This window comes from Armigeres subalbatus, chromosome 2, assembly GCF_024139115.2.
Source record: "Armigeres subalbatus isolate Guangzhou_Male chromosome 2, GZ_Asu_2, whole genome shotgun sequence".
Lineage (NCBI taxonomy): Eukaryota > Metazoa > Arthropoda > Insecta > Diptera > Culicidae > Armigeres > Armigeres subalbatus.
The window spans coordinates 222,209,888-222,237,720 of NC_085140.1; the positions used below are offsets into that span (position 1 = coordinate 222,209,888).

General features: G+C 38.5%; 1 protein-coding gene across 1 annotated transcript in view; it reads right to left on the reverse strand.

The window, feature by feature from the left end:
* Positions 1-27,833, reverse strand: part of LOC134211720 (cell adhesion molecule Dscam2-like) — a 164,322-nt gene that overhangs the window by 136,057 nt on the left and 432 nt on the right.

Consider the following 27,833-nt stretch of genomic DNA (forward strand, 5'->3'; position numbering starts at 1 on the left):
CGCTCCATCTGTTAAGGTAACCCGGGGGGCGAATCTCAACGGGCACACCGACCATCCTACTTTCACCTTGCCCGCTTCCACCATTTTGTTGGCAGCCTCTGTTGGTAGTCGTATCCCTGCTACTTGTGTGCCACCGTACGCTCTCCTCAGTCGAATCGTCATTTACACCTCCCCTCAACTTGCATTGTGAGGCCAGTGCATCCCTCAGTTCGTCTTCCGTCGTGATCTCGTCCAGGTCTCTGCACTCAACCCCTGCTTCCCGCGTTAGAGATTTTACGTTACCGTCACTGCCCAATGAATTAGCAATGAGCTCCCGAAATGCCGAGCTCTTGATCGTGGGATTTTTCTTCAGCTCGAACAGCAAGAAGAGCGACGTTTTTCTTCTTTCTTCTGTTCCTTCATCTTTTCCACATTCTCCTTCTGCTTCTTCCTTTTCTCACGCTGGCTCTCCACGGTCTGCCAGTCACCATCCTTGACGCGTTCCTTCAGCACGCTGGCAAAGTCTTGCACGTTCCGTTGCTTTTCCGCGACTTCCTGCTCTCCAGGCGAAGGGCCTCGCTTTTCCGTGCGAGTGATTCGAGGACTTTTAGGTACCTGCTGTGTCTCAACTGCTATATGCTCCACAACTTCTTCCAGCTCCTTTTCAGCTACTTCGGCTCTCTTTTTCAGCGCGATCTGTTCATGTTCGGCTGCTTTAACGGCGGACTTGATGCTTGTCACTAGAAGCTTGATTTTCGTGTGAACACTGTGCTTGTCCTTCACGAAGTCATAAAGCTCGTAGACTCGCTTCCGCACTTCCATAAGATTGGACCTCCCAAGTTGTAGCTCCTTCTGAGTAGCACTACTTTCCGATTTTTGGGTGAACACTCTATTCCCGGATCCTAGCTCCTGATGGTCTACCTGGTTATCAGCAGTCTTGGCCGTACTACTGGTACTCGCTATTGCTGCCAGTGACATCACTGGAGATCGCTGCAGCTTTCCACTCTTTACGAAAACATTCGCCACGCCTGCTGCTTCGTTGCTTGTAGAATTTGTTTCTATGTTAAAAGGGTCTCTCCCTCCGGGCCGTTATCTCTACCTGTTGTAGATAGTCGCCTCTTGTGATCCCATTTGTGCATTTGTAAACAGTGAGGTCCATGCAAGGGTTGACTCCGGTGCCTTATTACACCGTGTTCAAAGCCGGATCGGCGTAAATCAGGAATAGTGCATCTGAACCTACTACCCACCGGTATAGGTGACAGGTTTTGAGCGTTACCGGAGGCCTGCCAGGTTGTTTACCGGAACGGAACGGATTTCAAAAAGATGTCACTAGTTTTTACTCAGGAAACAGAATAGCTCGATCGTCAGCCCATATACGCCTAATCCAATCCATAAACCGAGAATCGTCCAATGTCGTTTGCCGTGACCAGTATACCATAATCAGGATCTTACTGGTGTGAATCCTGATGTGCCGGTTGGCACTCCTGTTGTGTGCGCGTGTGTTTTTTTTTTGGGTGGAGGCAAATCTGCAAACAGACACCTGAAATTATCACTCAGGGAGTGGGGTTGACAGAAGGCCTACCCACTAAACCTACCCAAGTAACAGAAGGTTACTTGAGTTACCCTCTCTCCTAATACCCTGAACCATCCCCCTCCCCCGGGGGCTATCTTCCAGTATTACTATAGATATAATTATCAAGATGTTGGGGTCAGAACAAATTAGTAATCATTTTATGGTTCCATAGTACAAATTGACGGCACCCAAAAGTTTTACGAAATCGTGTGACCCCTCGTATTTCAAACATGATATTCCCAATTTTTTGCCCCTTGATTTTTCGTAGCTTAGTAACGAGATCATTACCAATCAACAACAAAACCGAATGTTTATTTTCATTAGTTTTCGTTTTTCAACCCGCCGCTGCCATCATCCAGACGCTATCGTATATGCACAAACAGCCGACATGAGTTAACCACCAGAAATTTGTATGGCGAAAGACATCTAATGCGGGTTTTCTCAAAATTAGGAACTTTTCATGAAAAACTATTTGGTACCGGTTATGTAGGATGGTGTCCGCTACCACGCCTACCAAATATTTTTTTGATGAAGGTGCTTAAGGTGATTATACAATGAAGCCAGAAATCGGCCATTTTGTAAACCACGTGCTTTTCGAATATTTTTTTCAAGAGCACGAGATGAAAGAACCATAACGCCAATGGGGCGGAAATAATGGTAGATCGTTTGCTTAGTTATGCTAAACAATCATAATTTGAGTTTCGGCACTATTCGAGAGCTACTACGCCCAGAGTTAGGCTTTTTGAAATGTATATAAATAAACGTGTGGTGAATCACCTTAATGAACCGCCTGCTTTGAGCGTGCTTACAGCGGCACACTAGGAGTTAACTTTCTGAAATCAGTATGGCGAAAGGCATCTAAGGATTGATTTCTTAAAATGAAGCACCCTAATCGAAAAAATATTTGGTAGGCGTAATAGCGGACACCATACTTCATAACCGGTAACAAATAGTTTTTCATGAAAAATTCCTAATTTTGAGAAAACCCGCTTTTGATGTCTTTCGCCATACAAATTTCTGGCGGTTAACTCATGCTGGCTATTTGTGCATATACGATAGCGCCTGGATGTGGACGCGGCGGGTAGAAAATCAGTCACTGCCAATAATTCATTTTGAGAAATCGAACCTTAGATGCCTTTCGCCATACTGATTTCAGAAAGTTAACTCCTAGTGTGCCGCTGTGAGCACGCTCAAAGTAGTCGATTCATTGCATTAGATCAGTTTTAACGATGTAAAGATGCATTTATTCAACAACTGTCAAGCAATGATACACTAGTTCAGCATATCGAATGCAGCGATGCATGACTTATGCTTTATTTCAATTTGTCAAAGTAATGAAGCATTATTTGGGTCGTAAAACGGCCTTTTTCCACTTTAATGAATCGCCTGCTTTGAGCGTGTTTACAGCGGCACACTAGGAGTTAACTTTCTGAAATCAGTATGGCGAAAGGCATCTAAGGTTTGATTTCTCAAAATTAAGCAGCTTAATCGAAAAAATATTTGGTAGGGGTAGTAGCGGACGCCTTCCTACATAACCGGTTAACGATGGGTTCCTGAGTTAGATGTCTTTCGCCATACAAACTTCAGGTGGTTAACTCATGCTGACTATTTTTACATATACGATAGCGCCTGGATGCTGGCAGCGGCGGGTAGGAAACCAACCACTGTATGTTTTTCATTGAGCAATGAAAAAGAGACATAAGGACATTCCAGCATTTATTTTAATCCACAGAACAGAATATCTCATATCCATTTGATCGTTGTTATCATTGACATGTGCCATGATAGTAACTCACAAGAAGTCGCCCGTGTAGTTTCGCGTTTTTTATATCTCAAATACTTATCTAGCAACCAAGACTTTCTGATGCTCTCATTTGTGAGATGTCTTTTCAGTGGTGGAATATATATATATATATATATATATATATATATATATATACAAGGATGTTATCGATCATTTAGTAATCTGCCTTCGATCATTTAGTAGTCAATAATTTATTCCAGAGGCTAAATTTAAAAATGTGTTGTATGGTGGACTTCTAGTGCAAAGGTTTATCTACAACTCTACCTAACAGTTCGTTGTTTGAATTTCACCAATAACGGAGCTATAGCGCTAATAACAGTAACTTAGACTAAATGATTGCATATTTTGTTATTATTTAGTATAAGTACAGCAACTAGCACCGTAACTCCTTTAATAGTGAAATTCGAACATCGACCTGTTAAGGAGAGTTGTAGAAAAACTTTCGCACTAAAAGTCCACCATACAACACATTTTGAAATTTAGCCTCTGGAATTAGTTATTGACAAACTACTAAATGATCGAAGGCAGATTACTAAATGATCGATAACATCCTTGTATATATATATATATATATATATATATATATATATATTAGGGTGGTTCAAAAAATCGATTTTGCTCCACAGTGCTCATCTGATTCTTTACCATGTTCTGAGTCTTCTTCATTGGCATTTCATCCCCCACTGGGACATTGCCGCCTCGCAGCTTAGTGTTCACTAAGCACTTCCACAGTTATTAACTGCGAGGTTTCTAAGCCAAGTTACCATTTTTGCATTCGTATATCATGAGGCTAACACGATGATACTTTTATGCCCAGGGAAGTCGTGACAATTTCCAATCCGAAAATTGCCTAGACCGGCACCGGGAATCGAACCCAGCCACCCTCAGCATGGTCTTGCTTTGTAGCCGCGCGTCTTACCGCACGGCTAAGGAGTTAAGCGGAGGTGAAGAAATTGGCCCTTAGCTATGTATGATTTCTTTTAACATGCGCTTGATGGGGATGCGTCATTAACAGTATAATGAAAAAATAAATTTCTCCATACTAATTTGCATGCAAACTTGAAACGGCTTGTGCTAAATCAGTTTTAATCCAAATGAGCTCAAATTCTCAGAGGACACTCAGAACACGGTAAAGAATCAGATGAGTGGAGCAAAATCGATTTTTTGAACCACCCTAATATATATATATATATATATATATATATATATATATATATATATATATATATATATATATATAAATATATATATATATATATATATATATATATATATATATATATATATATATATATATATATATATATATATATATATATATATATATATATATATATATATATATATATATTTTATATATATATTTATATATATATATATATATATATATATATATATATATATATATATATATATATATATATATATATATATATATATATATATATATATATATATATATATATATATATATATATATATATATATATATATATATATATATATATATATATATATATATATATATATATATATATATATATATATATATATATATATATATATATATATATATATATATATATATATATATATATATATACAATCTATATATATATATATATATATATATATATATATATATATATATATATATATATATATATATATATATATATATATATATATGTATATCGTATCGGTCGATTCAAATTTAAAGATTGTGAAATCGAACGGCAGTATGGATCCACACAAACTGTGTTGTTCTCGACAACTTGCGGATTGCATACCCTATGTTCGGAATTTTAAAATTAACTCAAGATAATAAAGTTAAAAAAAAAAAAAAAATAAAAAAAATCCTAGGGCTGAAAGCCTCTGAAATAAAGACAATAATAATAATATAAAAAAAAATTAAATGATTTTATATGCTTATATAATATATTTAGAAAAGAATTTTCAGAAACACTTACTTTAAGAATTATATTTTCAATCTGTTCCTTTTAATTGAAAACGATGAAATCCTTAATCCTTTACCGAGCACATGTATCTCATGATAACGGTTTTCCACTTCTTCTCCATTTTTGATGCGAGATACACGTTTGTATATGCTATTACTACTTATAATTAAGTATATTTATCTTATCAAATTAAAACACTCAGCATATTCCGATGGCAACCACAAGTACACAACACTTGTCGTTTCGCTTATAAATTATCACTCTTTTATTTCCTCATGTTTTGCCGCCACCACGGTCGTTGTATCACTTTACATCCTTATTCAAATGTGAAAAACAAAAGAGTGGGTAATAAAGCCCCATTCAATTTGAACCGTTCCAGAGCGACATACTCATCTTGTACGGTGTTGAGCAAACAGGCACTCTACTAATATCACTCACTCCCTCCCAGCATGTAATAAAGCCTACTCGATTCAGCGTGTTGACTACTTCACTCTCTTATGCTGCGCTAGTCCACGGTCTGTGATGAAATGATGAAGCTGGATACACACAGGACGTGTTGGTTGCTACAAATCCAAAAGAGGATATAAATCAGCATTAGAGAATCAATTCTCAGAGCACATCACACCGCCAAACCAAGAAGAATCAGACACAACGAGAACCGCACGACCGAACGTCACGAAATACTGCCGCCAACTATATCATTGCACATTTCAAACAGCATAATATCCTCCAGCCAAGAATCCTTTCGAATGATACATGATACATAAACAATTTCTCGTGATGTGTTGTATACTACCTTCCTGTGGTATATCTGTCTGTACATAACTACTTGCCAGTTAGTTGATTGCGCTTCACACTCCCACAATATGTATATATGTGGATAGCTCGTCGTACGTGTGTCAATTAGGGTGGACTACAATCGTGTAATAGATGCTGCTCAATTAGTAGCTATTCCAAATTCTGGTTTGTCCATTTAATCAAAGTAGTCTTACTGCAAAACAAGTGAAAAATTGTAGACAGTATTAATAAAATAAAGGTTTAATAAAGTTCTTGTATTTAAAATGCCCGAACCGTAATACATTTGTACATCCCAAAGATGATTTCGACCATTTAGTAATTCCCCAATAACTCATTTCAGAGGTTGAATTTCAAAATGTGTTTCATAATAAACTTTTACCACGATGTTTTTTCTACAACTCTACAATTCACGGTTTAGAGGAAGCTGAAACTTACGCTCCTACACAATACAGGGTGGCGCTAACCTGTATAAATATGTTATCCTTCTTTCAATGCAATGTTAGGTGAAAATCATATGTAGGTTCTCTTACTTTACTTTTCTTTGTGGGCCTCGTGGCCGTGCGGTTAACGTAATCAGTCGTCTATACGCATATGTGTGCTATGGAGTGTAGGTTCGATTTCCATCATAGTGAGGGGGAAACTGGTCGAGTCGTTGAACACAGATAATTCTTTACTGGTCAATTGTGTCCTGTAAGAATGATCTGTCCGTTTCTGACGATGCACCTCTACAAAATATTATCTTCGCTTGACGTTCTTCCGGCATACAAGCAACGTGTGTGAATTCAGGGCCGGATTTAGGGTGGGTTCGGGGGGGACGTTTCCCCGGGCCACAAATCTTATGTATCAAAACCAACCTTTTTTGTACATTTTGGGGCCCCACATACTGTCGGCCCGGGGGCAGCAGGGACTATGTTCAAGGGCTTGACGACCCCTCCCCAGCTGTCTGCGAATCAGGGGGTTCTGCCTAGGAGGTGGTGGGGTTAACAGGGGGCTCTGTTAATTCCCTCCCAAAAACCACAAATAGCCGCAAGCAGACCCTATCAAGCGACCGTGTGCCGCTTATAGCACACAAGCCCCTAACCCCGAATCCCAAGGTGTCAGTCGACCCGTACCGAAGGGATGAATCACCTGGGGGGTGAAATAATTAGCCGGAGCCTGTGGAGGTTCCACAGAGTGAGTGCTGCTTTGGCGGCAAGTGGGTGGCAGCGGGTGGTACCCGCACACCCCAAGAGGTGCACAAGTGGTGCAAGTGCAAGGGAGATGAGGGTATTACTCTCAAGGAGAATGGGCTTCTTTGAGCTTTTTAATGGAATGTCTTTACTTGTCATAAGACGAGTTTGTACCTTCCCATTTAATTCCACCACTTGATTGTACCTTGACAAGTACGTATTTCGACCTCAACAGTAAGGTCGTCTTCAGTGTTTCGTACTTGACTCGACTTAGGTTATACAAAACTTTTAGGTTTTAAAAAACGTCCTGGAAGTCGTAATGTTTGAACTACTTAATCATTCAAGTCCGTGAACCCAGTGCTTCTAAGGCCCTACAAAAAAAGTCATAGTCATTGTGCAGCTTGATGTTGACTCAAGATAATTTTGGGTACCTTGTCTCTTGGATCTCATGTTAATGGAAATTAGGATCATATGCTTATTTCATCGGATTGGGTACATACCGATAATGAGGACATTACAAATGTCATGATTGATCACCCGAGAAGTCGTGGGCTGAACTTGAGAGCATTTTGGAGTACCTTGAGCATCTCGTATTCCTGAATATTAATCACTGGCTTAACGTTCAGGATGACCCATCTTATCTGAGTGTTCAGAATGATTCAAACATTTCAACTTCATTTGCATGCTCTTAGAATCGAAATCTTCCCAAGGTTTTGGGTAACTGAGTTTTCAGGGTCAGTCAAATTTGAGCTCCCATATTTTTTTTCTGTAAAGCCAATATCTAGATGAAAAATTTTATTGAAGAAAATGGTGGTCTAGCTCTCTTTTGTGATTTAATAGACAATCTAAAACGCTGGGCATATATGACCCATCCGTCCTGAAAGGGTTGAGATTTGTTTTGGAATTCAATTTCAATCGTTATTATAACACTATTTATTACCCTAGATTATTTTAGGAATTGGAGTGTTTTTTTCTGGAAAACTGCCACTTTTTTTTCATATCGCAGGACTCTTCTTAGTTCTAAGACCCTTTTATGAATTTAAAAAGCATTTTATTTAGAATTTCATGTTGATTTTTTAAATGCAAACTTCTCTATGTCATAACCTTTTTCATACGCACTACTAGAATTTTGTGCATTATTGATCGAAAAATTTAATAATGCACCTAAATGTTTTAATTAGGTGCATTATTAAATTTTTCGATCAATTATCCTAATTATTCAATATCATAAAAACTAGGCTTCTTAATCCTAAATAATTGCCTACATTTATTGCTTGGATTAATTTTAAATTCCAAGATCTTCCTAAGTTTCAAGAATAATTATTCTGGAGTTGCAAGGGAAACCCTTCAGAATATTTAGAAGAAATTCTTCGGAGTCTTCACGGAAAAATCTTCAGTATTTCAACGACTTTGTTTTCGAAATTCGAAGAGTTCCTAAAAAAGGTTCGGTAGAAATTTTGAAGAACTAGAAGAATCCGTAGAAGGATCCGAAATGCATATTTACGATGAAAATTCCAATAAACATCAAATTCCGAAGAATTTCCAGTATAAAAATTAGAAAAAAAAATCCAGCTTACTTTTTTTACATAATCTCTAAAGATTTTTTTTCAAAATCCTGGGCAACTTCAATGAATCTTCAAAGGAAATTCTGAATTTCAAATGGAATTTTTTTTCGTTTTTCAATAAAAAAACTTTTTTAATTTCCAAAAGAAATTATTTGGAATATGCCAAAATATTTTCGATGGAAATTCCTAAGATTTTCCAGTAGAAAATCGAAAAAAGTTCATTTAAAACACCAATAATGAATTTCCCGAGGATATTCCGATGTTTTGCCTTTCTCGTATACTAAGTATACGGTAAAGGCTATATGATCGCTCGAAAAACAAACTTTTTATAGAAGGCCCGGAGACCCATAGTGTTATATACCAATCGACTCAGTTCGACGAATCGAGGTGATGTCTGTGTGTGTGTGTGTGTGTGTGTGTGTGTGTGTGTGTGTGTGTGTGTGCGCAAAACTACTCAACAAAATGTCACTCATTTTTCGGGCACTTATCCTCAACCGATTTGCTCGCAACAAGTTGCATTCGACGCAGAATCCTGTCCCATTGTTTCCTATTTGAAATTGGCCAGATCGGACTATGGGATCGAGAGTTATGGCCAAAATACAAATTCATTTGAAAAAATCGCGTAAAAAATGTCACTCATTTTTCGGGCACTTATCCTCAACCGATTTGCTCGCAACAAGTTGCATTCGACGCAGAATCCTGTCCCATTGTTTCCTATTTGAAATTGGCCAGATCGGACTATGGGATCGAAAGTTATGGCCAAAATACAAAATCATACGAAAAAATCGTGTAAGAAATGTCACTCATTTTTCGGGCACTTATCCTCAACCGATTTGCTCGCAACAAGTTGCATTCGACGCAGAATCTTGTCCCATTGTTTCCTATTTGAAATTGGCCAGATCGGACTATGGGATCGAAAGTTATGGCCAAAACACAAAATCATACGAAAAAATCGTGTAAAAAATGTCACTCATTTTTCGGGCACTTATCCTCAACCGATTTGCTCGCAACAAGTTGCATTCGACGCAGAATCCTGTCCCATTATTTCCTATTTGAAATTGGCCAGATCGGACTATGGGATCGAGAGTTATGGCCAAAATACAAATTCATTTGAAAAAATCGCGTAAAAAATGTCACTCATTTTTCGGGCACTTATCCTCAACCGATTTGCTCGCAACAAGTTGCATTCGACGCAGAATCCTGTCCCATTGTTTTCTATTTGAAATTGGCCAGATCGGACTATGGGATCGAAAGTTATGGCCAAAATACAAAATCATACGAAAAAATCGCGTAAGAAATGTCACTCATTTTTCGGGCACTTATCCTCAACCGATTTGCTCGCAACAAGTTGCATTCGACGCAGAATCCTGTCCCATTGTTTCCTATTTGAAATTGGCCAGATCGGACTATGGGATCGAAAGTTATGGCCAAAACACAAAATCATACGAAAAAATCGTGTAAAAAATGTCACTCATTTTTCGGGCACTTATCCTCAACCGATTTGCTCGCAACAAGTTGCATTCGACGCAGAATCCTGTCCCATTATTTCCTATTTGAAATTGGCCAGATCGGACTATGGGATCGAAAGTTATGGCCAAAATACAAATTCATACAGAATAATCGCGTAAAAAACGTCACTCTTTTTCGGACACTTATCCTCAACCGATTTGCTCGCAACAAGTTGCATTCGACGCAGAATCCTGTCCCATTATTTACTATTTGAAATTGGCCAGATCGGACTATGGGATCGAGAGTTATGGCCAAAATACAAATTCATACGAAAATATTGCGTAAGAAATGTCACTCATTTTCAGGCACTTATTCTCAACCGAGTTGCTTCGCAACAAGTTGCAGTCGACGCAAAATCCTTTCCCATTGTTTCCTATTGAAAATTGGACAGGTCGGACTATGGGATTGGAAGTTATGACCAAAATACCTTTTTCATAAAAATCACAAAAATGTCACCTATTTTTCGGACACCTAACCTTAATCGATTCACACGAAACAAGTTGCATTCGACGCAGAATCCTGTCCCATTGTTTCCTATTGAAAATGGGCTAGATCGGACTATGGGATCGGACCTTATGGCCGAAACACCATTTTAGCCTTTTTATACGAAAAGGCTGTATGTTCGCTCAAAAAACCAAACTTTTACAGAAGGCCTGTAGACCCATAGTGTTATATACCAATCGATTCAGCTCGACGAACTGAGATGATGTCTCTGTCTCTCCCACTTCATACGGGAGTTTGGCAGAAAGACGGTCATGAGATTTATATCATAACAAATATTGCCCTCCGCTCGCGTGATGGGAATGACATTTTCGTTTTCTTTTTGTGTAGTCGGAGCTTCAGTTAAACTAACATCCAAAAGTGATATCCTTAAAATATATGACTGGGTGAAATAAAACAGGGTTATGTACGTCAAAAAGATTGGAAAAGGAACCAAAAATGTCGAAATTCTTATTAGCATATTGTAGATCAAGCTGAAAACCGGACCTAGGTCCCGCGAAATCGCATTTTCTCGCATTTCCGGATGTTGCAACTGCATCGCGAGTAGTGTGCAACTGTGCCATAGTCGGGCACCACTCGCGATGCAGTTGCGACATCCGGAAATGGGATAAAATATGATTTTCGGTTTTCAACTGGATCTACAATATCTTTGCCATAAATAATCTGATTTTCATAGAACGGACAAAGAAATTTGTCTTTTTTACTCCTAGCCACTAGCTCATCTTTCTTCAAGCACACACATTTTACGAAGGTCGAGAAAGGCACCATCACCGCTAGGTGGATTAATCTGGGTTTTTACAAGTGAAAATAACGAAAAAATTGTACTTTTGTAGTACTTGTGAAGGTTGTACTTTAGAAGCAATTCCAATAGGAATTCCTTAGAAAATTAAATCAAAATTTTAAAGATTTTCTGATGTGAAAATTCCTTAAATTTTTAAAATCATTTCTTGTGCTTCTTTGCATGGTAAAGATTTAAAGCAATGTTTAGCTGAACCTACAAAGAAATCAAAATGACTTTCCGAAGAAGAATGAATTTCCCATGAAATTTTGGAAGAATTTATGGTGCAAATTAAAAAAAAAAACATGAACCTTGAGAATTCTAAAGATTTATTCTTTGAAAATCCAAAGTATTTTTTGAAGATAACCCATAGACTCTTCCGTGGAAATTCTAAATAATGCTTCGAATAAAATTTAAATTTAAAAAATGTGATAGAATTCACAAAGAGCGTAAAAATTTTCATTTCAAAATTCCAAATTTGAAAACAAAAATCCAAAAACAAAAAATCAACGATAATATCAAAGTGTTTCATGTGGCATTGGCTATTTAATTTCTCATGAAAATTCAGAAGATTTTTTCTTGAAAAATTTAGAAGTCTTCTTCTTCTTCTATGGCTCCATATTCCAACTGGAAGTAGGTCTGCTTTTCAACTTAGTATATTCTATTAGCATTTCCTCAGTTATAAATTGAAAGTTTTAAATGCCAGCAATTGTATGATTATATATCTTGTGTAGCAAGTACGATGGATACATTATACCTAGGGTGTCGACAATGTTTGACACCCGTAAACATCCTAGACAGGAACGAGAATCGAACTCGTCATCTCCGGATTGGCGATCCTACGCCTTTGCTACGTAAGGCTAACTGGAGACTGAACATTTTGAAGTGCACTCCCTAAAATGTTCAAAAAATTTATTTTGGAAATGAAAAAGAATTTCTGGTGAAGATTCAGAAGAACTTGTCAAAGAAATTCATTAGAATGTAAAAAAAAAGATATGAAAATATGAACATTTTTTTCCACCGAAAATTATATGTATTTCCCACGAGACTGTTTTGAATTTTCAGACAGAGTTCACATGGAATTTTTTTCGGCATTTACACTGGAGATGTTTTGTTTTTTTTCATGATCAATTTGTAGCAAAATTTTTGCTTGTTGTTTCCAGAGAGAATTGTTCAAAAAACATTCTGAATGCTAGCACTTTATCAGGATTGTATGAAGTAAGGTCAAAGTTTTTACAGGAAATTTCTTTACTGGATTTTTCCTGAATATCCACAAGAAATTCTTTTGAAGATTTTTCTTGGATTGTTGTAAAAAAATGAACAGTTTTGAAAATTGTAGCTGTAGTCCGCTGGTGCAAAAGTGTCGGCGGCGTGATGCCGAAACCCATCTGCGGCGGAATTTTTAAAAAATATTTTTTCATTTTTCTTTCCCAAATTTTTTTTGTGGAGATTGAGACGCAACATGTTTTTTCGTTTATTTTTTTTATGGAAGTAGGATCTAAGGCTAAGTTGGTCAAATAACTCAGATATGCATCGGCATTGCGACCGATGCTGCGTTACCGGTTTTTTTCGATGCTTAATGCTAAATTCTTTTTAACACTAAGTTGAAAAGACGCTACGTGGGCATCGGCCCTAAAATGCGCTTTGCGTTTAATGATTAAATCATTAAATTTTGATGATTTGTATTTTTTACACCGCTATTGTTATTCACCAAAAGTTTTTCGTGTAAAAAAAAACCACGTGGTTCGGGAGCAACACCCCCCCCCCCCCATGTGGCTTATCGGGGTCATTTTCCAAACCCCCCCCCCTCCCCCCATATATGACCACGTGGTTTCTGGACGGCCCCTTGGTGACAATTTGTTGAAAAAAAAACTAAGTAAAAAAACATTTTCATAACCCCACCCATATTCATCCTAAAGTTGAGATTAAACAAGAGTAGCTGAAGCCGAACGTCAAAGACGAAACACAGATTACACTTTGAAAGACGCATCATGCGAATCCATATAGGTGACAGACACAAAGTACATTGTAAAAAAAAACGCATAATGCGAATCCATATAGGTGAAAATTTGTTGAAAAACTAAGTAAAAAACATATTCATAACCCCACCCTTATTCAACCTCAAGTTGAGATTAAACAAGAGTAGCTGAAGCCGAACGTCAAAGACGAAACACAGAGTACACGGTGAAAAGCGCATAATGCGAATCCATATTGGTGACAAACACAAAGTACATTGTAAAAAAAAATGCATAATGCGAATCCATATAGGTGGAGGTTTGTTGAAAAACTAAGTAAAACACATATTCATAACCCCAAACTCACGTTGAGATTGAACAAGAATAGCCAAAGCCGAACGTCAAAGACGAGACACAGAGTACACTGTGAAAAACGCATAATGCGAATCCATATAGGTGACAATTTGTTGAAAACTAAGTAAAACACATATTCATAACCCCACTCTAAAACCCCAGGATGAGGTTGAATAAGAGTAGCCGATTATCTCGGAGAAGTAAAAAGTCAACTACGCCATAGCTCCGGTTAGCGCAGCGAGGGCTAAATACTGTGAAGGGGGCCCTGGTGCTTCACAGGCTCCGTTTGCGGTTAGGTTCTTATTAGACCCCCCTAACCATTCATTCGTAGGCACGGTAAGCATAAAGCCGCATCACACCGAGAATTAGGGGTCACCTGTATGATGGACTTTTACCACTGGAATAGGCAATCCGTAATGTTATTCTTAGCCTGATAACCAGCTGCCGACACCACACGGCTATCTAGGCTGTTCGTGGAGAGAAGTTGACATTGACTTTACGTCAACTCTCAGCGTGGCCGAACAGCCGAAAAGCATGAGGGGAATGATTCTGCGTCGATTATGCTGTTGAACAGATGAACGAGATGGGGTAGTATGAAAGGAGAAGTAGCCTTTGGAAAGAAAGTAGCTTTACCCACCAATACATTTTTGAAACTAAATCTTTCACATTTTGTGCAATTGCACAAATCGAGTTTTAGACATAGTAATACTGGGAGTATATGCAATTAACATTTATTGTACTGAACTCGAGTGGTGATTTCTTTCCTCGCTTATGTGATCGGGCCGAAGGAAGTGGTTACCCTCGTTACCCTCCAATACATTTTAAAAAATTTAAATCTTGTGCAATTGCACAAACCGAGTTTCAGACATAGTAACATTTTGTTGTTTGAATTCCGCTAATAATCAAATAACTAATAACCCAACAAATTTAAGCTGAAAAAGCTAAACAGAAAAAAAAGAAAAGTAAACAGCGCGTAATACCTGGGATGCAAAAATATACGCACAGAAAAAAATAAAGTAGGGGAAGGTGATCTACGTTACCTTTTGACAGATATCTTACAGATATGGATATTTTGAGATATGTTTGAACTAAATTCGTACCATGGTTTGAACTACTGGAATGCTGAGAAAACCCATAGATACGTGGATTTGATTAACTATTTATCATCTCGCATTGGATAAGTAACTCAAAACGTGTGAAAAACGTCTAAATTATCGATTTGAAAATTTCATTTTTTTTTTCACTTTCAAAAAGTAAACTCGTGTCAGGCGCTTGCAGCGGTCATATCGGCTAGTCATAGAACCTGGCCGCTTTCGTTCAAACCATGATCAGTTTTCACCTTGTATAAATGTAACAATTTTAATTATTCAAAAATGGTTTCTCTATTGTACGATGATGGCAATCAATTCTAGATAAAAATGGCTTTCTTTTGATATATTCATTTCACTTCCGCGTCGTGAAATGCGTCTTTTACGAGCGTTTTGAAATTGTGCCACTTATGGAGGAAAAGTGGTGCAAATTTAGGACGTTGTGAAATCGCTTAATATTTTTATTTAAACAATTTTAAAATGAACTATATCACCTTCAATATATCTAAATATGCTATTCGTACTGGTTTGGGTTCATTATCTATCAATGTAATGCTAATTTTGAATAATTTCAAAATGGTTCAAACCATGATACGATTTGCACTAGTTCAAACCATCAATGAATACCCTAAAACTTTTCAAAGAAATCAAAGCTTTAAAAAGTAAAATAAAAAAGTTTGTATCGCAGCACATCCTATGCGGCAAAATGTTATACTAAAATTCGACGCTCAGCTTCATATTTTTTCATAACACGACACTCTTCCGAAGATTCCAACTTAAGATAACGAATCTCCTAGGCTCTAAGGTATTTTGTCGGGCTAGCTCCGCCCCGTGGCCCAGTGTGCAATACAAGCTATTAATTTTTCTATGCTCCCTCTACAATAATTTCTATTGCAAATTTATTGTTTTGAATAGTAATGATAAATGAATTCTCGCGCTTAGTTTCATAGGGGCGTAACTGTATTGATCGATTTCTCTTAATCGATTTTATATTTCGTTAATAACTCAATTGTTTTAAAAGCTACAACCGTGATTATCGATTCTGGTGCAAGATACATTCATCCTTTATCGCACCAAACCATTAAATCATCGACATACTAGCGCAATTCGCTACAATAATAAAAAGAAAACATCAACGAAAAGAAATCGATCAATACAGTTACGCCCCTATGAAACTAAGCGCGAGAATTGTATGTTTTTTTCCCTGTCATATAATACGAGCTTAGTGCCATTCAATTTAATTCCACCATCTTCAGTGTCTCGTACTTGACTTGACCTCGACGTACGAGACACTGAAGATGGCCTCACAGTTGAGGTCAAAATACGTATCCAGAAAGAATACAAAACGTGGTGGAATTAAATTGAATGGCACTAGGCTCGTTTATCAAAGGTGGAAAAATTCCACTAAAAGAATATAGAATATTTTCTAAAGATGCATATTTTTGTTCTATAATATTTTTTATTCGATGTGGCATCATTTGTTTTCAATAATCAGATAATATCAACTTCACTATATAATATAAATACGAATATAATAAGCAGCTCAGTTTTTCATTATTTTCGATATTTTAACCCAATGCTGGTTTGTACCGTGCAGTATTTGTAAATTTTTTTATTACATTTTTGTCCACCCTATATCAGATCAGGACATCCGTTCCGTATCCATCCACTCTCCTCTGCTCTCGGAAGGTATATAAGCATGTGTGATGATATGACATCGATGATGCTACTTCAAATAGATACTGAAGCGAGACCGAAATCCACTTAAATATTTGTGATATCAAGGTACTCTGCATTATGCCGACCGACGCAAGATGATGTTTGGATGGCAGCATTGAACCATACACAAATTTACTAATTAACAAACAGACTAATGCTATACTGTTCCGAACAAGATATCAATAGCTAAATAGGATAAAATAAGCTAATATCCGTGTTTCGATAAAATAATAATTTATTTCTTTATCTTCTGATGCTGAATAATAAAATTTCAATCCTTTTACAATTTTGGAAGAAAAACCAATATAAAATACAGATCCCATATGAACCCACTATAGGAGCTCAACCGGTAGTTGATTAACCAAAGTGCGTTTCTTTTATGTTCGTTCTATTTATGCTTGTTCCATTCCACTTTGAGATCCCTAATTATATCATTCTATATATGTGGTCCGGTTGGCCATTGAATTATGCTGCAAAAATAACTTTATTTTCTTATTTGGTAGGCTCCGTCTCGTGTTTGTGTAATGGCAGCCACAAGAAACATATTTACAATATACAAGGAATGTGATACGATTGCAGGTGAATCTAGAAATCGATTTGTTCTTGACCTGGGCAAAGCTCCCCAGGCCACCCCTTTGCTTGTTAAGCCTCATTAAGTATGGAAATGGATATGCTTCTTGCAAACTATGTAGTGCAGTTTCAATCTTGTGCAGAAGATAAGCAACCGATTTACGTTAAAAAAAATCGCAATTCATTGCCTACGTTCTGCTGCAAACGATTATTTTAGTAACGACTGCATGATCTGTGACATGAACATTGCATCATATAACAACGCAAGTAGAATTTTGTATATTTTTTATCATTCAAGAACAGGGGTTTTCTAATGGTTGTGAATTAATAATACAGAAATATGTAGTCAGATAAAAAACGAGGATGTTTCTTGCTCCTATCTAATTGAAAATAGTACTATAACGTTCGCATTTCAACGTGCGAGGTATGATTTTCAATAATAATCCATCCGGTCGAAGGGGATTGGGGGGATTGATGGAAGTTTCTCCAGGATTAAGCGTGTTTACAACACAAAAGGATAAATTCAGAGCAGAGTCTTTTTCTTCTTCTTCTTCTTTTTTGATAATTGATTCTAGTCCGATTTTGATGATTCAGCCACCAAACGGGTCGGTTAGATTCCTAGTTGAACAAATAATGGTTTGAAAATAATACTGGATCTAATGGGATGGGTTATTTTTCGAAGCATTATTGAACATTTCAAAACTGGTGTGATATGAGGAACTTCATGTTATCAAGAAACATGCTTAATGGAATCGTTTTTCAGGTTATTTGGTGGTGTTGAACAGGTTTTACAGCTTTCCAGGATCCTCCGGGGAAGTGGTCACTGTTGAAAGTGATCTGAAACCCATTATGCGACATATCAAACTTCATGATTTCGCCTAATATGCTGAATTGAGTCTATTTCCAATCTAAGACACGTTTCATTGTATTCTGGGCACCTGGTATCCCCGAAAAAATAACCATTTATTGAAGTGCCAGCAGGGGCAGCAGGGGCCAGAGCGTTAATGAATAAAGCTTTCAATGAATGATTAAATTTGTTGTGATTAAATCATACAACTCTATGATTGAAGATTATGATTAATGATTATTAAATTTTTGACAATGATTAATGATTATGATAGACGATTAAATTAATTTTTGACAACGATTAACGATTATGATTAACGAATAATACTTTTGGAGTGTGATTAACGATTACCGATCGTGATTAAAATGTTGACACAATATGTGTAAGAATTATAATCAATATGATCAATAATTAATGATTATGAATAATCAAATTGAAGTAATAAGTAATCTTTCTCTAAGATTGGAATTGGGTTATTAAATGGTATAAAAATTATATGATTATGATTAAAGATTAATGAATAAAAGCGATGTATGCAATGATTAAAATTTATGATTAAACAATTATGAATATGATTAGTGATTAATGATTATTTTTCATATTCATATCATATTTTTGCCTTTCTCGTATACTAAGTATACAGGCAATATAATCACTCCAAAATCAAACTTTTGATAGAAGGCTCGGAGACACATAGTGTTATACAGAGCGTTAATGAATAAAGCTTCCAATGAATGATTAAATTGGTTATGATTAAATCATTTAACAGGGGCCCTCCTTAGCCGTGCGCGGCTACAAAGCAAGACCATGCTGAGGGTGGCTGGGTTCTATTCCCGGTGCCGGTCTAGACAATTTTCGGATTGGAAATTGTCTCGACTTCCCTGGGCATAAAAGTATCATCGTGTTAGCCTCATGATATACGAATGCAGAAATGGTAACTTGGCTTAGAAACCTCGCAGTTAATAACTGTGGAAGTGCTTAATGAACACTAAGCTGCGAGGCGGCAATGTCCCAGTGGGGGATGTAATGTCAACGAAGAAGAAGAAATCATTTAACTTTATGATTGAAGATTATGATTAATGATTTATTCATTTTTGACAATGATTAATGATTATGATTAACGATTAAAATATTTTTTTACAACGAATAACGATTACGAATAATGAATAAAAAGTTTGAAGTATGATTAACGATAACTGAACGTGATTAAATGTTGACAGAATATGTGTATGATTAATGATTAACGATCGATATGATCAATGAATAATGATTATGAATAATCAAATTCTTTCAAATTAAGTTATTAAAAGGTATAAAACTATATGATTATGATTAAAGATTAATGAATAAAAGCGATACGCAATGATTAAAATTGATGAAAAATGAATGACCAACTTGTTTTTCTTCCAGTCGAAATCCTTCTACAATTGATTTAGTTTTAACGGATTCAAGTCAGCTGTGTGGCCAATTGGTAACTCATGCTGACTTTGACTCTGATCACCTTCCTGTGACGTTTGAAATTTCACAAGAAGCCATTTATAATCCAATCAGCTCTACTTTTAATTATCATAGAGCTGATTTGGATTTATATAAAATGTATATCGATAGGAATTTTGATTTTGATATTCCTCTCAATACCAAAAGTGATATTGATAATGCTCTCGTATCTTTGACAAATTTAATTGTTGAAGCCAGAGGCATTGCAATTCCTGGAAAATGTGAAGTTAAATTCAACTCCATTATTATTGACGACGATCTTCAGCTACTGATCCGTCTTAAAATGTGAGAAGAAGGCAATACCAAAGAACTCGCGATCCCGTGTTCAAAGTTATTTGGCGAGATTTGCAAAATGAAATTAAAATTCGCTATTCTGAGAAATACCAACTTTGAGAATAATGTCTCGAAGTTGGATCCCAGTTCGAAACCCTTTTTGGAAATTAACAAAAATTCTTAAAAACCTCAAAAGTCAATTCCAGCACATAATGAGGGAAATAAAATTTTATTAAATATCACGGAAAGGCTCAAAACTTGCTCAGCAGTTCGAGAGTGCCCATAATTTTAGTCTAGGTCTCACTAGTCAATTGAGGATCAGGTTACACGGAGCTTCGAAGACATTCTCAATCAAGAGAATGTTTTTGACCCTTCGTTGGGAACTAATTTGGATGAAGTGAGATCTATTACTAGAAAATTTAAAAAATATGAAAGCCCAGGTGATGATGGTATTTTCTACATACTTATCAAAAACTTCCCTGAGAGCTCTTTATCCTTTTGGTTAATTTATTTAACAAATGTTTTCAATTGGCATACTTCCCAGATAAATGGAAAAACGCCAAAGTTGTTCCTATTTTGAAGCCGGACAAAAATCCAGCTGAGGCTTCTAGTTATCGCTCAATCGGTTTTGCTTTCTTCAATAAGCAAACTGTTTGAAAAAGATTATTTTAAATAGAATGATGGTTCATATTAATGACAATTCTATTTTTGCTGATGAGCAATTTGGTTTTCGCCATGTGGGCATTCAACCACCCATCAGTTATTAAGAGTAACGAATTTAATTCGGCTCAACAAATCTGAAGGATATTTGGAGTTGCTCTTCTTGATATAGAGAAAGCATTTGACACTTTGACAGTGTTTGGCATGAAGGTTTGATTGTAAAATTGATGAATTTTAATTTTCCTCTGTACATCATTAAACTGATCCAAGTATTTATCAGATCGCTTCACTGCAGGTAATATCAGAATTCTAAATCTGATAGATTACCTGTAAGGGCTGGTGTTCCCCAAAGGCAGCATACTGGGGCCCATATTGTATAACATTTTTACTTCTGACTTACCTGATTTACCACCAGGGTGTCAAAATCTTTGTTCACAGATGACACAGGTCTCTCAGCCAAAGGGCAAAGCCTTCGTTGTCATTTGTAGTAGATTGCAAAAAAGTTTGGATATTTTCTCCACTTACTTGCAAAATGGAAAATTTCCCCGAATGCTTCCAAAACTCAGCTTCTAATTTTCCCACATAAGCCGAGAGCTTCTTATTTGAAACCTTCTAGCAGTCATATTGTCACTATCAATGGGGTTCCATTAATTGGTCAAGCGAAACTGAGTATTTAGGATTTCTACTAAGATCAAAAATTAACTTTTAAAAATCACGTTGAAGGCACTCAAGCCAAATGTAACAAATATTATATTGATGTCTATATCCACTTATAAACAGAAAATCAAAACTTTGTCTTGAGAACAAATTTTTGATTTACAAACAAATGTTTAGACCTGCCACGTTGTATGCTGTATGGATGCCAATATGGACTAGTTGCTGCAATACCAGAAAGAAGGCACTTCAGAGGATTCAAAATAAAATCTTGAAAATGATTCTGAAGTTGCCTCCGTGTGGTATAGTACCAATGAACTTCATAGAATTTCTAATATTGAGATATTGCAACAAATGTCCAACAAAATATTTTCCAATTTCAGATAAAATCGTTGCAATCTTCTATTGCAACGATTAGCTCCTTGTACCCTTAGTATAAATTAGGTTAAGTTTAGTTTGAGTTGAAAACATTGTAATTCTTATATGGTTTAATTCAACCAGAGGAAATATCCTTACTGCCAGAGGCAATTGAAATGTATTATTAATAACTAAAAGCGTAACATAGCAAATAAGGATGATAGTGTTAAGAAAACACGGAACACCTAGTCTAAGAGATGAATGCATGTAGTAGATAATTAGCAAATAAAATTAGTTAAAAAAAAAAAAAAGATGAAAAATGAATAAACTCAAAACAATTATGAAAATGATTAGTGATTAATGATTGAATGTAGAATTATATGATTAATGATTAGTGATTAATGATTAAATCATATTTTTTGTATGATTATGATTAATGAATAATGATTAAATAACCCATTATTCATTAATCATGATTAAATCTATGATTAATCACTAATGCTCTGGTGTTATATACCAATCGACTCAGCTCGACAAAATGAGGTGATGTCTGTTTGTGTGTATGTACGTATGAGTATAGGGGAATCTAATATTTTTTGTGAAGGTGTTCTATTAACTATCTCCGATATTTTAATGTCTGTTCCTCTCTTACTAATTTAATAATAAGATGATATCGATTGGGCATCACAAAGTATACATGCTTGAGCCTACCAAATAAACAAACTGGAAAAAAAATTATGTCTGATGGGAGGTATAAAATATGATATGAGTTTATCACCTAAGTTGGGTTTCGCGTTCAAACAAAAAACTTTTGCGAACCGAAATGAAACGGAATTTTTGTCCTGGTATTCCGAGATTCTCGGATTTCAAAATAATATCTCCAGGGAATCGGGAAGCCTGAATTTTCCTAAATCCCGGATTTTTTGTCAGGATGGAAACTCTAATTTGGAGGGAGTAATACGAAAAGGAGTGACACGAGTGGTACGATTTTTACAAAGTCCGTCCAGTTATTTGGCTTCGCCGACGACATAGATATTAAGGCACGTAACTTTGAGGAGATGTAAGGAAGGCTACATCCGACTGAAAAGCGGAAGCTAAACGGATTGGACTAGTCATCAACACGTCGAAGACAAAGTACATGATAGGAAGAGGCTCAAGAGAGGACAACGTAAGCCACCCACAACGAGTTTGTATTGGTGGTGACGAAATCGAGGTTGATAAATTCGTGTACTTAGGGCTCCACTGGTGACCTCCGATAAGTATACCTGCAGAGAAATGCGAAGACGCATCATATAAAGTTCGCCGCTGTACTGTACTGCGTACCATCTATGGTGTGTTACCGGATAACCGGAACCAATATCTTTTTCCCAATATTGCGAACCCGGGTTATCTCGTAGAAAAAAATATAAAAAATATGGATACAAAATCCCTGCCCTGAAACCTCCCATGCTCCGGAGTCTACACACTAAGATTTTCTTTTTCGAGCTCGGCAAAATCGGGCACCGCTGAAGCTCAGTAAATTTCAGAACTGAACTTCGGCAGCAAATTTCGTTTATTACTGATTTTCGGAAAAATATTTACTGTATCTCTCAGCAACCGAAACGTCATTTTTACTGAGATCTCGGCAAAAATCATGTTTGCTGAAACTCGGCGGTGCCCACCTCGGGAAAATAAACAAAAAAATGCTGAGATCTCGGCGAAACAAATTAAGTATGATACTTCTAGCATCTCTATCTATGTAGTTTACCATCTACAATGGTGGTATTCCTGCTTTAGTTCCGGAGATATCGAATAGAGGGAGAGAAAGAGCTGATTGGTCTACGTGACGAAAAAAAGGGTATTCCGCGTCTGCCAGTCAATCAAGATAGACGTGAAAAGGCATGCAGAAAAGTTTTTCAAAATATAGTCCTTTTTGTGGGCCTCGTGGGAAAAGTTCTAAGTGCGTTCAAGTGACGGGCCAAGCTTCCTAGTAAATTGTGAAGAACGGTCGAAGAATAGCCGGTGTCGCGCAGAAATCGTCATTCGTATGGCCATTCGTATCGTATCGTATCGGTTGTTATCGTCGAGCCACACGCAACGGTTAGCGGCAACCACAGTCTTGATTGTGAGGGCTCAAGTGAGGTCCGCGGGTTCGCCCCGCTAGCTAGAGTTCAATATCCGATGCATTGCCGCCCCGTCTGTGAGCCCGAGAGACGTCGACTAAGAAGAAGACTGGCTGGATTCATCCTCCGAAGGTCGACCGTAGGAGCAACTAGGCGCAATTTTCTGGACAAGCCCAATCCACCTCGTAACACGTGGTAGACCAGCTATCATCGATTTCGTGGCAAAAACACTCCATGTGAAGTGGCCGTTTCGCAACGGTTGGCGCCCAGAACCACAGAGTTCTCTCCACTACGATGCTAGAATAGGGCGACAAATACAGGATCGTTTGCCTAATTTCACACTATACACCCACGGGCTGCGAAATGGTGAGTTGACATATGGGTAGGAGCGACCTACACAGCTCTGGTCCTCACAAGTTCCAATCTCTAACCCCTAATCCCAAGGCGTTAAGCGACCCGTGCCGAGGGGATGCATGGCCAGGGGGGTGAAATAATGAGCTAGGCCTCTAACGGAGCCTGTGGGGTACCAGGGCACTAGAGTGATTCAAATTTTGACTTTTTCGCTCCTCTATGCTTAAACGATGACATTTGCTGTTTTATTAATCCTCCTAAATTTTTAGCTGATTTGAATGTAACTAGACTATACGAGCAGTTTGAAGTTTGTATGAAAATTACTATGAAAACAGTCACTTTTGGGGAAAACCGTTCCGTAACGTTACTCATTAAGTTCTAAAAATATACGACTTAATTGGTAACATAGAAAATGTTGCAATGAAACTGGTCGTCTTTGTTGCGAAACGATTCTGTGCTTGTAAGAAACGTAATTGGTGAAATACTGAATCGTGGTAAATTCAATTTAACACGTAAAAGAATAACATCAATATCAATAATGAGCATTTTTTGTTTTCTTTATAACTTTGTTTACAAAAGTCAGATCGCTTCGCAACAACAACTGTCCTATAACTAAGGAAGTATTCTATAAAGTCATCGGGTAGATTACATTTGAATATTTGATGGGTTGCAACACGGAACGGTCTTTTGCTTTAGTGACGATTTCTATAGTAATTTCCATACAAACTTCAAACTGCTCGTGCTCAGTCTAGTTACATTCAAATCAGCTAAAAATTTAGGAGGATTAATAAAACAGCAAATGTCAACGTTTAAGCATAGGGGAGCGAAAAAGTCAAAATTTGAATCACTCTACTGGGCACCCTCCACAGTAATTGTCCCTTACCGCGTCATGCTGGGCTCTGGCGTGGTGGATCTCTTTTCCCGAGCAACTCGTGGGACCAAATGGAAAGTCAATTCTTCAATTAGTGGTAGTAGTGTAGGCGACAACCCCTTCGCAAGAGGTGGAGGGGGCCGCTCCAAAATGCGGAGGGTTACTACCCCGAACAAGGGTAGTGGGGCTGGGATGCTGAACCCCTGCCTGAGGGTAGCAAGAAGTCTAGGGTAGGCGCCAATCGCTTCAGGGGCGATGCCCTAGTCATCACGGCGGACGAGGCCAAGTACTCGGACGTCTTGAAGACGATGAGGAGTGACGTCAAGCTCGGTGAACTCGGCGCCGACGTACGTCGAATAAGACGTACCCGGATGGGTGAGATGATCCTCGAGCTGAAGCGGGACGTCTGGCAAAAGGGCACCGCCTACAAGAAGTTGGCGGAGGAAGTCCTAGGCGAGATGGTCAAGGTGAAGGCACTCACGACAGAGGTGAATCTGGGGTTAAAGACCTGGACGAGATCACCGAAGTCGAAGAGCTCGGCACGGCACTGCGGCGACAGTGTGAAGTGGAGACGCCCACCGCAGCCGTTCGGCTACGGAAAGGTCCGGCTGGGGCGCAGGTAGCATTGGTTCGGCTATCTGCAGCGGACGCCTCCAAGGTAGTCAGTTAGGGGAGCGTCAAGGTGGGATGGTCGGTGTGGCCTATGGGCATATACGAGCAACCCGGAGTTTGCTTCAAGTGCCTGGAACCGGGGCACAAGCAATGGGACTGCAAAGGCCCTGACAGAAGCAATCTCTGCCGATGCTGCGGATTGGAGGGACATAAGGCACAATGCTGCACTAGCCTACTCAATTGTTTGATTTGTTCCAGCAAAGCTGTGAACAGCAAGCACCCCATGGGGGTTCGATTTGCCCGGCGTTTAAGCGTGTTGCAAAATCACAGTGCAGGTAACGCAGCTGGCTTGCTCTCGGCCTCGCCCGAGGTGTTTGGTGTGCGCAGGTTTAGAGGAAACGGCGGAACACATGTTGTTCGTGTGCTCACGTTTTCGTTTATCGCGTGACCACATGCTTGCCACATGTGGTCTGGACACTACCCCGGACAACCTAGTTCGGAGGAGGTGTAAAGATGAAGTTGGCTGGAATGCCGTTTTATCGGCTATCGCCCAAATCGTCTCGGAGCTACACAGAAGGTGGCGCGTGGACTCAAGGATGGCTAGTTCAGGCGCAAATAAGAGGTGGTCCAAGGGATCGGAGGCGGCTTCATGGGTCATACCGGTGGTCATGCTCTGTGGTCAAACTCGATCCTTTTATCGAACAAGTGGCCGCGCGAAGAACAACATGGTATCGTCGCTTTCGCGGCGTTGGTCAACCAGGCGGGTTCCGAGCGAGGACGGAAAGGGGTCCTCGTCAAGGCTGGGGCATGCGTAGGCACCGCGTCGGCAAGTCCTGCTGTGTGCTGGCGAATAGGCCCTATCGCAGAAAGGTCGAATTTAGGGGTGCGCGGCATCATCATTCTGATACCAGTCGTGCAGAGGGAAGCAGGCGCGATGTCGACCTTCTCACCTTCCGAGGACATGGGGCGTGGTAAGGCCACCTGGAAAGCCGGCAACGCGCTGGCACGATACCATGGTGTTCTTCTAAAAAGCGAGTTACGATGTTCGGTGCTGCAAGGACACGCAGCTAACCTCGAGGTTGCGTTGCAGCACTGGCCCCCTTTGAAGCATTACTTTCTGGTTGTACCGAAGGGACTATGGGCTTGGCGGCAATGGAAACGGTTTAGCGGGTCGGGGATGTAGTCCTGACTCCCTCGGTGATCCCTAACCCCGCACTTCCAGGACAACCCAGGATGTCTGTTGAGCAGATTCCTCCTCCATTGCTTAGGAAGAAAAAAAACACACACACATACATACGAGCGCCCACTCAAATGTCAAGCGCCCTATCGCCCGAATCGACAACTCGAGACATGGCAGAGGAGAGTAGAGTGAGCATTCAAGTCAACCTAGCGTGGCATGTTAGAGGTGAGCACCCAAGTCAGACTCACATGGTATGTTAAGGTAACACGGGAAGCACTAACAATCATCAAATCGTCATTTTCATCATTGAATGCTTAACTTTTTTTCTACAACAAATATGATTTTGAAAAAGTATCACCGGCGCGTGCTTACTCGCAATCTACATGCTGATACATTTACAGTTACATCAAACAACTGAAACCGAAATACGCCGCTCCAAAGTTGCGAGGTGCTAATGCTAGAAAGAGACGAATAAAAGGGGAAATCAGGATGCATTTATTGGGGGGTGCTGTACAGTTGCTGATGAAGAATATGTACAGCCGCCAGACATTCTAAATACTCACGCTCCTCTAATGTGGACGTGTACCATACACATGTGGAAGTGATGGCTTGAGAAATTGCGAGTGATTTGACTATGCGTCCAATTTGGGAATCTCGAGCTCGTTCAGTAGCCGCTAGGTTGCGAAGGCCGACGGAGGTCCTTCGTAGCTTAGTTGGTTAAGGCACCAGTCTAGCGTACTGTAGGGTCATGGGTTCGAGTCCCATCGAAGGGAAAGTGGTTACCTCCAATACATTTTCCAAATCAATATCTTCCACATAACGTACATATCCACATATGAGTTTTCATAACATTGTAAATTAACGTCCAAGTCGGGTGGTTTAATCCCCGGAAATAAGCAATTAACTTTGATTGAACCGTTTGAATAAATCAAGACAAAATTTTCAAAACGACTTATCTGTTTTTGTAAACGAAGATTCAAACGACAATTTGACGAATCTGATAGTTCGCCCTCGCAAACCAACACCATCAACAGGTAGCGGGATCCTTCACCAACCTATTGATGGAGTTGGTTTGCGTGGGAGAACTATTCGCGAAGTCGAAGCAAATT